We start from the raw sequence: 14,345 nt of genomic DNA on the forward strand, positions 1-14,345 counted from the left end.
GTTAAACTGGTCTGTCAATTTCACTCCATTGCCCTTTAAAACTGCCCTTAAGCCAAGGCAGATCGTTAGAGCAGATTGCTGCTGAAACTTTATTACAACTAATGTCCCCATTAATCTATTTCCCTTTTCTCATTACTTGAGCTGACTGCTGACCAAGACAGGAATCGAGAAACCAATGTACAGTATTTAAAATAAAGAGACAGAAACAGAGACAGAGAGTGAAAGAGGCACAGAGACAGAGAGAGACACAAAGATAGAGACAAAGACAGAGAGACAAGGTGAGACAGAGACAGAGAGAGAGAGATGGAGACAGAGGGAGACAGAGGGAGAGAAAAAAAGAGAGACAGAGACAGATAGAGAGAGACAAAAACAGAGAAACAGAGACAGAGAGAAGGACATGGAGAGAGACAGAGACAGACAGAGACCGAGACGGAGAGAGAGACAGAGAAACAGAGAGAGAGAGAGAGAGAGAGACAGAGAGTCACACAGAGAGACAGAGACAGAGAGAGAGAGAGAGGGACAGACAGACAGAGAGAGCATGCAATCGCTTGGTCTATGGTGCGGATATGTTGCCATAACAACTTAATTAAAATGACCTGCAGGAGGCCAGATCATCTACACGTCTGCCCGACTGTTGTGGTGGTGGCGAATGCAAGTGGGGTCACGGTGATTTATTTTACCCTTTTTATTTGTGCCTGACAGAGGATGTAATTTGCATACAGCTGGTGTATGTGCCAGGCCCAGGGATGATTGATGTGTTGCTGAATTCTGACCATGCAGCACAGTTTCAAGGAGAAAGTCACTGACATGGCTTAATTTACTAAGCCCCCCAACATTTCTGAATGTAGTTACCAATATTATACTTTCAAATCAAATTTTAATGCCTTACTGTAACATTAAAAATGACTAATTACTGATAAATTAGCTCTTGGACTGACTAGTGATCAGTGGTGTGTCTATATCCTGTGTATATGAAACTTGTTAGCTCTGCTGGAAGAAACAAAGTGGCCCTAGTGTCTTATACATGCCCAAGAGCATTCAGTGCTGGCGTCTCACTGATCCCATTCAGATGGGACTCAAGCATAGGGGTGGCACAGTGGCACAGCAGTAGAGTGGCTGCCTTACAGCGCCAGAGACCCGGGTTTGATTCCGACTACGGGTGCTGTCAGTACGGAGTTTATACGAGTTTCCTATTTTCCCCAGGTTCTCCGGTTTCTTCTCACACACTCCAAAGACCTACAGGTTTGTAATTGATTGGCTTCAGTAAAAATTGTAATTTGCCCCTAGTGTGTAGTGTGTGCTCCTGTAACGGGGATCACCGGTGGGCCGAAGGGCCTGTTTCCGCAATCTACCTCTAAACTAAACTAAACCAAACCATAAGGACGGTGTGTGCTCTTGCTAGTGTAATGAAGCGGATAGCATGGCTACTCTTCCCGCTGGCTGCCTGATGACTGCTCTTTAGTAATGTTAGTCAACATTGGTGCAACTTAATGTCTTGTGTCACATTTAACAGACTTTGTTTCTAATTTATTGCAGCGAAATGAAATATTGGAAATCACTTCTTCCCAACAACCATCAGTATCTCGAACACTGCACATCATGAAACCCAACTGTGAACTTCAATGGTCGACACAAAGTGCTGGAGTAACTCAACATCTCTGGAGCATCTCTAGAGAAAAAGGATAGGTGACGTTTCCAATCGTAACCCTTCTTCAGACTCTTTTTCTCCAGAGATGCAGCCTGACCTGCTGAGTTACTCCAGCATTTTGTGTCTATCTTCAGTATAAACCTGCATCTGCAGTTCCATCCTACACATATGAACTTGTGTGGACTGCCTTGGGTGGCACCAAGGACTTTTGGTTCTTTTGTGGTCATTACTTTGTTCAGTTTGTTTATTAGATACTGCGTGCATTGTGTTTTCAGGCCTGATAAGCTGCTGCAAATAAGAATTTCATTGTTCTATTGTTGGTACATGTTGTGTCCTGGAGTCACCACTAGAGGACCCTGTCTCGAAATGCATGTTTCCTCAGGGAGGGTCCCTGTGGGATCTGTAGGGCTTTAGCAGCAGCCATGTTTGGCTTGTAATAAATACACTTCGGATTCTGGATACCAAGTGTAGTTTGTGAGTTATTTAGCCCTCGAGTACAACAGTACATATGACAATTAAGCATTCGATTATTAATTAAATTGTTTTTACAAGGGACACCGTATAAGTCATTGAGCCATAGATGAGAAATGGGAACATTTGTGCTACCAATCTCAAATATTCAGCCATAAAATATGACAGTGGAAGCCGGTTAAATTATGACCTTATGGCCCTAAACATTATATTTTTTGATTACAGGTGCACAACCTTTTATCCGAAGATCCAAATAACGAAAACCTCCGAATAGCGGACATTTTTTCGGTCCTTGAAGAAAGGTCCTTGAAAACGTTCACCGAGGGCGGACCGCAGAGGTGACAGCGGAACCTCCGGTCGGTCCTCGAAGAAAGGGGAACTAAATCCCCATTCATAAAAGAGAAGGTGAGGGTATATTGCGCGGGAGGGTTAATAATTGACAATATGCTGCTGCCTGCCCGCTGAGTTAAAAAGTTCCCACGGTAGACTCACGATACACAGTGTATCGTGAGTCTTGCGTGGGAACGTTTTAACTCAGCGGGCAGGCAGCAGCAGATTGTCGCTCCCTTAAGTTTCACCCCACCTACACCCCTCTGCTTCCCGGCCATGTGTGTGACCCCTTCCCTCCCCTCTCCAGCTCCCCGCCCATTGCACCGGTGCGGGGGCTTTGCACTGTCTTCACGTCGGCGATTCCAGCAGGTCAGTGCCAGTCACCGGAGACGTCAGGACCAACGGGACACTGACCCCCAGGCCCACTGCAAGCACGGAGATCCCAGAGACCCACAGCCAGCAGCAGCCCAGCCCCGTTCCAACTCCAGAGGAAAACTGCAAACTGGCCGGAGACGTCAGGACCACCAGAAGCCGTTCCCCGAGCTGCGCCCCCTCATCGGGACACCGACCCCCAGGCCCACTGCAAGCACGGAGATCCCAGAGACCCACAGCCAACAGCAGCCCAGCCCAGCCTCGCTCCAACTACAGAGGAACCTGGGTTGCGGATGACGGGGCGCAGCTTGGGGCGTCGTAGGGGCCCATCGGGGAGCGGATTCCTGTTGGTCCTGACGTCTCCGGCCACCTGCCATCCTCCGGGAACTGTACCGCCCTTGCAGGAGAGTGGGGTTGTTTGCAGTTGCAGAGGGAGGGGGCAAGGGCGGTACAGTTCCCAGTCTCAGCTCCAGTCCAGGGGGGTGGCCGGAGACGTCAGGACCAACAGGACACCGACCCCCAGGCCCACTGCAAGCACGGAGATCCCAGAGACCCACAGCCAGCAGCAACTCCAGCCCAGCCCCGCTCCAACTCCAGAGGAACACGTAGGGGCAGAAGCTGATGGTGTGCAAGGTACGTCTTGTTCTTGGGGTGGCGGATGAGGGGGCGCAGCTCGGGCTGTGGGCAAACTGCCACTTGTCGCCGTAGCGGCCCATCGGGGAGCGGATTCCTCTGGAGTTGGAGGGGGAGTGGGGTATTGTGCTGTTTGATCGCCCCCTGCTATCCCAGGGACAGGGAGACACAGCGGCTTTTTAGACTGGTGGGCAATCACTTCCAAAGTATGCCCACACAGTCAGTACACCTCTCCTACACTGCATTTCATACAAACATTTATTCTGCAAGAAAAAACTACATTGAAGACTCAAACTCGCGACCGAGTAACTGCCAGGATCGAGGTGCAAACTCGCGACCTAGCTCGGGGATTCAAGCTAAGGGCATGTAGCCCCGCTAGGGTGACATGAGTGCGAGGCACATTTACAAATTCAGGAATTCATTCAACACACTGCATTTCAGACAGACATTTATTCTGCAAGAAAAAACTACATTGAAGACTCAAACTCGCGACCGAGTAACTGCCGGGATCGAGGCGCAAACTCGCGACCTTGTGGTTATGAGCCGAGCACTCTAACACTGAGCCAGCCATTAAAATCTACGCTAAAAAATTTCCATTCCGAAGGCCGACAAATTCTGAATTACGAAAAGTGTCTGGTCCCAAGGCTTTCGGATAAAAGGTTGTGCACCTGTAGTACAGGTTATGGGGAGAAGGCAGGAGAAAGGGGTTGGGAAGGAGAGTTAGATCAGCCATGCTTGAATGGCGGAATAGACTTGATGGGCCGAATAGCCTAATTCTACTCATATCTCATGATTTTATGACCTTATGATCTCCAGGCCATAATTTGCAATCTCATCTGTGCTAAATGTCGGAATGGTAGTAGGCTATTCAGCATCTTGAGCTTAATCTGCCATTCCTAAAATCTGGTTGAAATGTTTCTGGGCTTATTTTGTTGTTTTGAACTTCATACACAGTGGCCCAAAGGTAGAGTTGCTGCCTCACAGTGCTAGAGACCCAGTATTGATCCTGATTTGCTGTCTGTATGGCAATCCAAATCTCGCTGTACCAATTGGTGCAATGACAATAAATGTAAACTTGAACTTGTATGGAATTTGTACATTCTCACTGTGACCGCGTGGGTTTCCTCCAGGTGCTCCAGTTTCCTCCTACATTCCAATGACATGCAGGTTGGTAGGTTAATGTAAATTGTCCCTAGAGTGTAGGACAGAACTCGATGGTCAGTGCGGGCTCGGTGGGCCAAAGAGCCTGTTTCAACATTGTATCTCAAAACTAAACTAAACCTTCATGAATACTCTGAAGAAGGGATTCAACCCAAAACGTCACCTATTCATTTTCTCCAGCGATGCTGCCTGACCCGCTGAGGTACTCCAGATTTTTGTGTCTTTCTCAGAAATGTTTGCTTGCTTCTTTATTTTGGCATGAATGAAGAATATAGAACAAACAATTTTAAAAATGGTAAGAAATATGACGATAAGATAAAACTTTATTCATCCCAGGAGGGATAATGGTGCACAAATAGAAAGATTAAACAAGCTTATCGTTTGAAGTTTGATCTTTATTTTATGAGAAGTTGAAGTGAGGGATTACGTGAAGAGCCCGCCAGCCCGCATGCACGTCAATCCTCAGAGCAGCTGTATGAAACCACAGACTAGTTGCTGACCTAAGTTATAGAAGGATTAACAAGCTTAGAACTACCGAATGATCTTTATGAGAAGTAGGGTTGGGAGTGGAGGGCACGTAATCCCGCACTTCAACTTCTCATAAAATAAAGATCAAACTTCAAACGGTAAGTTCTCGTTTAATCTTTCTATTTTATTTCGAAGTCACATGTGTGACTACGTGAAGACTTCAAAGCTCTGTGGTTTCATGCATTAACCCAACAGATAAACCATTAATGGTAGGAAAAAAACATGGGTTAGTATCATGATGCTAACTTGCATACATGGCCATTGTTCTTAACCGGACCATAGTCCCAATAGACTGTTGAGTTAGTCAATAACTCATGCAACACTGTGCAGAATTCTATCTGCAAATACCCAGACATATTCAACCAAATTTTATAATTTATTAACCTGCACTATATAAGCCTCATGCTGTATGATGAAAGGGAAAATCCATTCTATTGGCTGCTAATGAGCCATCAGCAATATCTTGAGACTATTGAATAACAAAAAGAACTATCTTTCATCTCATAGGTACTAGCAAACTCAATGCACTTGTATACCTAATGACATTCCCCATCTCTGCTCTGGTGGGTATGCTGTCAACTTCAAATGTACGCAATCCTGCTCATTTTGCTTATGAGATCATTCCCACAACAAGCTACCCTAATATCAGTTATGGCATAGAGACCAAGCCAGAGATTGAGTAAAGGCTGTGTTCTTTATGCTGAGATCAGTTGCTGAAAGCATAATCATCTTAAAATACTGGTCCCATTAGGAAAAAGTAGAAGAATATTTGCATGATAATTTACTGATATACATCGTACACTACAATTAGTGTAGGCTATTAGAGTGGTCAAATAAAAGACACCGTGCATAACGTTAGTGAACAGCGGGTGAATAACCAATCATTTATTGTCCCACTTATTGTACTATAGAGCATGACAAAACAGTACAAGCCGTGTCAATTGTGCTATCATTGTGCTATCATAAACGCTTCTCTAGGCTCAAACTGAAAGCCACACAAACCTCTGTTACTTCCGTTTAAAATTAACTCACATATGTTGTTCACAAGCTTCTCATACAATCGTGCAGAGCTGGCTGCACGAGAAGACAGGCTGCCCCAGCCGTCACTCATGACTGAGTAAATCAGAGTTGCTTCAGCCGCCTTACCATGGTGTGAAAGAATAGGCAAAATTGGCACTGTTAAATTTCATGTTGCCTCATTTATAATATCGCAAAAGGTATCTACTGATAACCCATACGTTTTATCAGCTGCAATTTTTGCATATTACCTAAAACTCGATGACACAATGCCCTTTAATCATAGCAGGGCAGCATCGGCTTTCACCACTAGCTTTGTTATCAAAACAGTAGAATCTGTGCCTCATGTGTATAGATATGACAGAGTATGTAACTACAAGATCGATTCTCTGAATCAGTTAAATTGCAGAAAGCCAACCATCCATCTTAAACTGGGTAAGGAAACCCATTATTCAATTAGCCAATGCTAACCCGATTCGGCCTGCACCATGTTTCTGTAATCTTGAGAAGTATCAGAAATATACCCCTCTAGTCCTTGGCCAGCCCACTCATCCTCGGATGAGCTGTCACTGATTGCACTCGGAATCCTTGCTCCTCTATTGATCCTACGGACGGAACATTTTTGGCTTTTCCACCGCGGAAGATGCATTATCTAGTTATTCATACATTTCGCTGATAACATATAATCAGAACCTAATGACTAGAGCTGAAACCACAGTCTCCCTTTGATGTGGGAATACGAGTTTCCTGTCAACTCTTGACTAAGAGTCAAAACGAATACTCAGCGTTTTCCCTCAGAGTGGAAATTAGTATAATGCAAGGCTGAATCAGGAATTACCTCACCGTCCTTTGACTGAAACCACATGTCTAAGTCGCCAAAGTGCACAACACAATCTCTTCGACCCGCCACTCAATCAGGAATACTGGTATTGAGAGCCTATGGATTATTATAAATACATTGTTGATTTACAACATGAACCTGCAGGTCAGATAAAAATTATATTATATGTCAGACCAGCTTCCTATCCCAGAGGATGGCAATGATGATTCCAATGAACCAGCAACTCTACTAACTGAGGAGAAATAAACCATATGTTGAGGAAGACTTCAACTGCTTCATTCTACTGAGCAGTCTGATAACCTCAATCACAGATGATGAGACAATGCTTCCCTGGTCACTATGACCCCATATGGCCAGCCAGTTGCATGATGGTCTACCCTGAACCAGGGTAACCAAACTGTTCCTACTTGGAACTTACAGAGGTTACTATGCAAGGCACCCTGACAATGTCTCTACATCAACCTGATCTATCCCAGAGACAGTGAAAACCCATCCTGCGACTACAGACTGCTCCATTTCGGAGTTTACGGAGGTTAATAACGAGACCTCACTTACCAGCGTCTCTGACCCCGGGTCGATTTGCTTGTTGGAGCTTCAGCGAGGTTCCATTTGCAGACCCTGTCTGTCATGCTTGTAATATCTGTTAGATAGTTGATGCCGCTGGCCAACTCCTCCAGTAGTGGCTTGTCCGTCCCCGAGGGAACAGGAAATTTAGAGGCAAGAGCAGGCAGCTCTTCCTTATGCGACTCTCGCACATTATGCATTGAAGCATGGGATTCAGGCACATAGTCATGTTCGGAGGCATGTTCGGAGTCAGTTCCATACTGATCTCTGACACTCTCTTAGAGTGGGAGAAATAGTGCACCCCGAACCAGGCATTGCCACATGTGTATGCCTTGGACTGCCTGTACGTGCTTGCATAACACAGAGCATATTTTGTGACACCATCCCCGATAGTCTTTCGAGTGAGTGGAATATTCCAACCCTGAACCAGGGATAGCTACAGGCATATGACTTGAACTGCCTGTGCATGCTTCCGTAATACGGAGCATAATATTTGGCACCATCTCCATCATTTCTTTCATCCGAATGGAAGGACATCCAATCCTGAACCAGGAGCTGCCTCAGGCATATGTGCATATACTTTGGCACCATCTCAACTGCTAATTTAATCCGAGTGGGAGGAAAATTGCAACTCTGAACTAGGAGCTACTTCAGGCATATGTGCATATACTTTGGCACCATCTTCACCACTCCTTTTATCCGAGTGGGAGGAATATTGCAACTCTGAACCAGGAGCTGCTGCCTGACATGCCTTCGTAACACGGAGCATTTCTTGTGCCACCATCTGATTCAATTTTTCTCTAGCTCCTTATGGAGCTTTCACGGCGGCCCAAACCCCGGCCGCCTCCATCAGCTACTCCGGGCCCGCTATCGCAGCAGCCCGCTGGAAGTAAAATTGACTTATCTGCCAGAGCAGTTTCGAACTGCTCCGACTCGCGCGACATGCGTCCGCGTATTGATGCGCATGTGGGCTGGCGGGCTCTTCACGTAGTCACTCACGTGACTTTGAAATAAAATAAATGTTGGTGTGTTAGTTCATGACATTGGTAAGTTAAGTAGGAAGGTGAGCAGTTTGTTAGTCTTGCCTGGAGTACAAGATTAATGATAAAAGACATGAAAGCCGGACAGCCTGAGAAAAGGGAAGGAATTAAAAGGACCTGAAGGACAACTTTTTCATATTTTAGTTTATATTTAGTTTACAGATACAGCGCAGAAACAGGCTCATCGGCCCAATCGGGTCCACGCCGAGCAGTGATCCCCACACATTAACACTAGCCTGCACACACTAGGGACATTTTTCACATTTACCAAGCCAATTTACCTACATACCTGTACGTCTTTGGAGTGTGGGAGGAAACAGAAGATCTCGGAGAAAACGCACGCAGGTCATGGGGAGAACATATAAACTTCCTACAGACAGCACCCGTAGTCAAGATCGAACCTGGGCCTCCGGCGCTGCAAATGCTGTAAAGCAGCAACTATAACGCTGCGCCACCATGCCGCGGCGGTAGAGTTCGCAAGTTATACGAGTGGATTTAGGACTTTCGGCCCTTTGAGTCTACTCTGCCATTCAATCAAGGTTGATCTCTGCCTCCCATTCCCATTTTCCTGCCTTCTCCCCTTAACCCCTAACACCCATTCTATTCAAGAATTTGACTATCTCTGCCTTAAAAATATCTACTGACTTAGCTTCCACAGACCTCGGGTGGCAATGAGTTCCACAGACTAATCACCCTCTGAATAAAGTTCCTCCTCACCCCCTGTCTAAAAGAGCGCCCTTTAATTGTGAGGAAAGTTGCCAGGGGGTGTGATCGAGGTGGGTATAATCACAATGTTTCAATGACATTTGGACAGATACATGGATATGAAAGGTTTAGAGGCTTACGGGCCAGTTCTTTAGTTCAGTTTATTGTCACGTGTACCGAGGTACAGTGAAAAGCTTTTGTTGCATGCTAACCAGTCAGTGGAAAGACAATACGTGATTACAATCGAGCTGTTCACAGTGATAAGGGAATAACATTTAGTGCAATATAAAGTCAGTAAAGTCAGGCAAGTGAGACGAGCTTAGTTATGCATCTTGGTCGGCAAGGACAAATTGAGCAAAGGAGCCTATGTACGATGACTCTGAACATGGCAGGGAGCTTGACTGGAGGGCCTGACCCAACCATCTGGCGGAGTGTGGGGGTTGGTGGTGTTTGGAATTGAGATTTTTTCATGTTAGATGAAGGTAATTTAAAAGCCTCTGAATGAGTTGGATGTTTGTGATAGTTAATGCTTAAGGATTGTTCTTCAATTTTTAGCTTTAGAGATTCAGTGCAGAGACAGGCCCTTCGGCCCATCAAGTAAGATTGTTAAGGGATTGGACACGCTAGAGGCAGGAAACATGTTCCCGATGTTGGGGGAGTCCAGAACCAGGGGCCACAGTTTAAGAATAAGGAGTCAGTCAATTAGAACGGAGACGAGGAAACACTTTTTCTCACAGAGAGTGGTGAGTCTGTGGAATTCTCTGCCTCAGAGGGCGGTGGAGGTGGGTTTTCTGGATGCTTTCAAGAGAGAGCTAGATAGGGCTCTTAAAAATAGTGGAGTCAGGGGATATGGGGAGAAGACAGGAACGGGGTACTGATTGGAGATGATCAGCCATGATCACATTGAATTGCGGTGCTGGCTTGAAGGGCCAAATGGCCTACTCCTGCACCTATTGTCTATTGTCTACTGTTTATTGTCTATTGAGTCCGCACCCACCAGTGATCACCCCGTACTCTAACGCTATCCTACAGACTGGGGACAATTTACAATATTACCAAAGCCAATTAACCTACAAATCTGCACGTCTTTGGAGTGTGGGAAGAAACCGGAGCACCTGGAGAAAACCCATGCGGTCACAGGGTGAACATACAAACTCTGTTCAGACAGGACCGGTGGTCATCATCGAACTCGGGTCTCTGGCGCTGTGCCAGCAACTCTACCGCTGTGCCATTGTGCCGCTCCAGTGTTTGAATCTACAAGGCCTTATTATTTATATTTTTGGGGGGGCTAACATGTTACTTGAATTGGTCTTTCCCACCCTTTCTGTCCCAATAGTGCCATCCAGAGGTCTGACTGGTGTTCAAATCAGTAAAGGGAATATTATTTTCCTTCTTTGGTCAGCAGTGGATCAGGACCAGGGTAGAATATTTCTGTGACACTCTCATCAGCATTGGTAACAGTGTCATTCTAGGCAGAGTCCATATAAGGGAAATTATAGCTGCTAGAAACTAACGCTGGTTTCTGTCGGTCTTGACAATTATAGTAAATATTGTCACCAATCAGTTGAGTTATATCTCTTAAAGCAATAGCACTAAACATTAATTTTCTAAATGTCATAAAGCAAACGGTATGTGACAAAAATTGTATTCAATATTTTAACATTTTAAACATTCACCATTTAAAAAGAAGATGGAAATGCACCGCAGGTTGGTGATTATCTGACAGACGATAGTAGATAAGTGTCTTGAGGCCCCTCCATTAATTATTTACACAATGCGTTCAAGAACAATGGCATACAGATAGCTTAGTTTAGTTTAGAAGTACAGCGCGGAAACAGGCCCTTCGGCCCACCATCTCCACACACCGAACAGCGATCCCTGCACATTAACACTATCCTACAAACACTAGGGACAATTCTTTACATACTGTATACACCAAGCCAATTAACCTACATACCTGTGTGTCTTTGGAGTGTGGGAGGATACTGAAGATCTCAGAGAAAACCCACGTGGTCACAGAGAGAATGTACAAACTCTGTTCACACAGCACCCGTAGTCGGGATCGAACCCAGGTCTCTGGCGCTGCAAGCGCTGTGAGGCAGCATCTGTACCACCGTGGCCGCCCTACGGTGTAAGATTGCCCTAAGAATGCGGAGGCTCACTGCCAGGGAGGCTGTCAGATCTCCATCCCCTGCCAGGAAGGCCTTAAAGCCCCCCGTTTCATCCTCGACCGCAGAACCATCCAATTTCTCTCTACTAACACTACTCAGACTAGCAGAGCTGGTCCTCACCTTTAACAACTTCTTCTTCGGCTCCTCCCACTTCCTCCAAGTCCAAGGCATAGCCATGGGCACCTGCATGGGACCCAGCTATGCCTGCTTCTTTGTAGGGTACGTTGAACAATCCTTGTTCTTGGCGTACACTGGCCCTATCCCCGAACTCTATCTCCGTACATTGATGCCTGCATCGGTGCTATCTCCTGCACCCATGCAGAACTCATGGACATCATCAACTTTTCCACCAATTTTCATTCTGCACTCAAATTTACTTGAACCATCTCCGACACCTCCATCCCCTTTCTTGATCTCACAGTCTCCATCACAAGAAATAGACTATTGACTAACATCTATTACAAACCCACTGACTCTGACAACTATCTTGACTACACTTCTTCGCACTCTGCTTCCTGCAAAGACTCTATCCCCTACTCCCAATTCCTCCGTCTACGCCGCATCTGCGCCCAAGATGAGGTGATCCATAATAGAACATCCGCGATGTCCTCATTCTTTAGGGAACGGGGGTTCCTCTCTACCATCATAGATGAGGCCCTCACTCGTGTTTCCTCGGTGCCCCGCAGCTCTGCCCTTGTTCCCCTCCCCCTAGTCGCAACAGAGACAGTCCCCCTAGTCCTTACCTTCCACCCCATCAGCCGTCACATACAACACATATTCCTCCAAAATTTCCACCACCTCCAACGGGCCAAATTTTCCCATCTCCACCCCTTTCCACTTTCTGCAGAGACCGTTCCCACCGCAACTCCTTGGTTAGCTCTTCGTTCCCACTCCAACCACCCCTCCCCAGGTACCTTATCCCTGACCACTGAAAGAAGGATCTCGGCCCGAAACGTCACCCATTCCCTCTCTCCAGAGATGCTGCCTGTCCCGCTAAGTTCCTCCAGATTTTTGTGTCTATCTTCGACCAGCATCTGCAGTACCTTCTTACACAGGCTGTCAGATCCGTCAGGTGAACTTAAACTTCAAAGACAGAATGGAAATGCCAACTTTTTAATTTAAATTTCATCGGTGTTTTGGTTTGCAATTTGGAGGTAAATGTGTGAGAATTTACAGTGTAGGATCCACACCATCTGTTTGCATGCCTTAATATGGGAACTGTTCTGACCAAAGTCATGCAGTTTACATTTCATGTCTAAACACCCATACCTACACATGGAAACAAACTTTAATGTTTTAACACACAGCCATAAACCAAAAATGAATCTTTTCATCAATTTACCTTTAAATGTCTGAGCCACGTGATCTGGAAATTTAGTGGATAACCTAAATCTTCCATTAAGACAGTTCTGGTCTACAATCAAAATATAGAATGTAGATTGTCGAACGTATAGAATGGGACAGCATGGTGGCGCAGCGATAAAGTTGCTGCCTTACAGCGCCTTATACTCGGGTTCGATCCTATGGTGTGCTATCTGTATGGAATTTGTCTGTTCTCCCCGTGCCCACGTGGGTTTTCTCCGGGTGCTCCGGTTTCCTCCCACACTCCAAAGATGTAGGTTTGTAGGTTAATTGGCTTCGGTAAAAATTGTAAATTGTCCCTAGTGTGCAGGAAAGTGCTAGTGTACTTGGATCGCTGGCCAGCACGGGCACGGTGGGCCAAAGGGCATGTTTGCACACTGTATCTCCAAACTAAACTAACAGTACAACACAGGAACAGGAACAGGCTCTTCAGCCCATGATACCTGTGCTGATCATGATGCCAATTTAAACAAATCCCATCTGTCTACATATGGTACACATCCCTCCATCCCCTTCCTATTAGAAACATAGAAACATAGAAAATAGGAGCAGGAGTAGGCCATTCGGCCCTTCGAGCCTGCACCGCCATTAAATATGATCATAGCTGATCATCCAACTCAGTATCCTGTACTTGCCTTCTCTCCATACTTTAGCCACAAGGGCCACATCTAACTCCCTCTTAAATATAGCCAATGAACTGGCCTCAACTACCTTCTGTGGCGGAGAATTCCATGTGTGAAAAATGTTCTTCCCATCTCGGTCCCTTATCCTTAAACTGTGACCCCTTGTTCTGGACTTCCCCAACATCGGGAACAATCTTCCGATTCTGATTCATGTGCCACTCTGAATGCCTCCTAAATTTTGTTGCCATATTCACTTCCACCACCTCCCCTGATGGTACCTATCACTCTCTGTGTAAAAAAACTGCCTCGCTAATCTCTGTTGAACGTTCCCCTTCAAACCTTAAATCTATGCCCACCAGTATTTGACATTTCCACCCTGTTAAAAAGACTCTGACTGTCTTCCCTATCCATGCCGCTCATAACTTTATATACTGTTATCAATCACCCTTCAGCCTCCACTACTCGGTTTATCCAATCTCTCCATTTAACTAATACTTCACGAAGCCTTCAATCCCCTTATCCAAATCATTAATATACAATGTAAAGAGAAGCAGCCCCAGCACCAACCCTTGTGGAGCACCGCATCGACCTGCAATCCCCGCACATTAAAACTCCCTCACACACTAATGCCCCTGTCCCACTTAGGAAACCTGAACAGAAACCTCTGGAGACATTGCGCCCCACCCAAGGTTTACGTGCGGTTCCCGGAGGTTTTTGTCGGTCTCCCTACCTGCTTCCACTACCTGCAACCTCCGGCAACCACCTGCAACCTCCGGGAACTGCACGGAAACCTTGGGTGGGGCGCAAAGTCTCCAGAGGATTCCATTCAGGTTTCCTAAGTGGGACAGGGGCTTAAGGATAATTTACATTTATACCAAG

Source organism: Amblyraja radiata, chromosome 4 (genome assembly GCF_010909765.2).
Source record: "Amblyraja radiata isolate CabotCenter1 chromosome 4, sAmbRad1.1.pri, whole genome shotgun sequence".
Taxonomy (NCBI): domain Eukaryota; kingdom Metazoa; phylum Chordata; class Chondrichthyes; order Rajiformes; family Rajidae; genus Amblyraja; species Amblyraja radiata.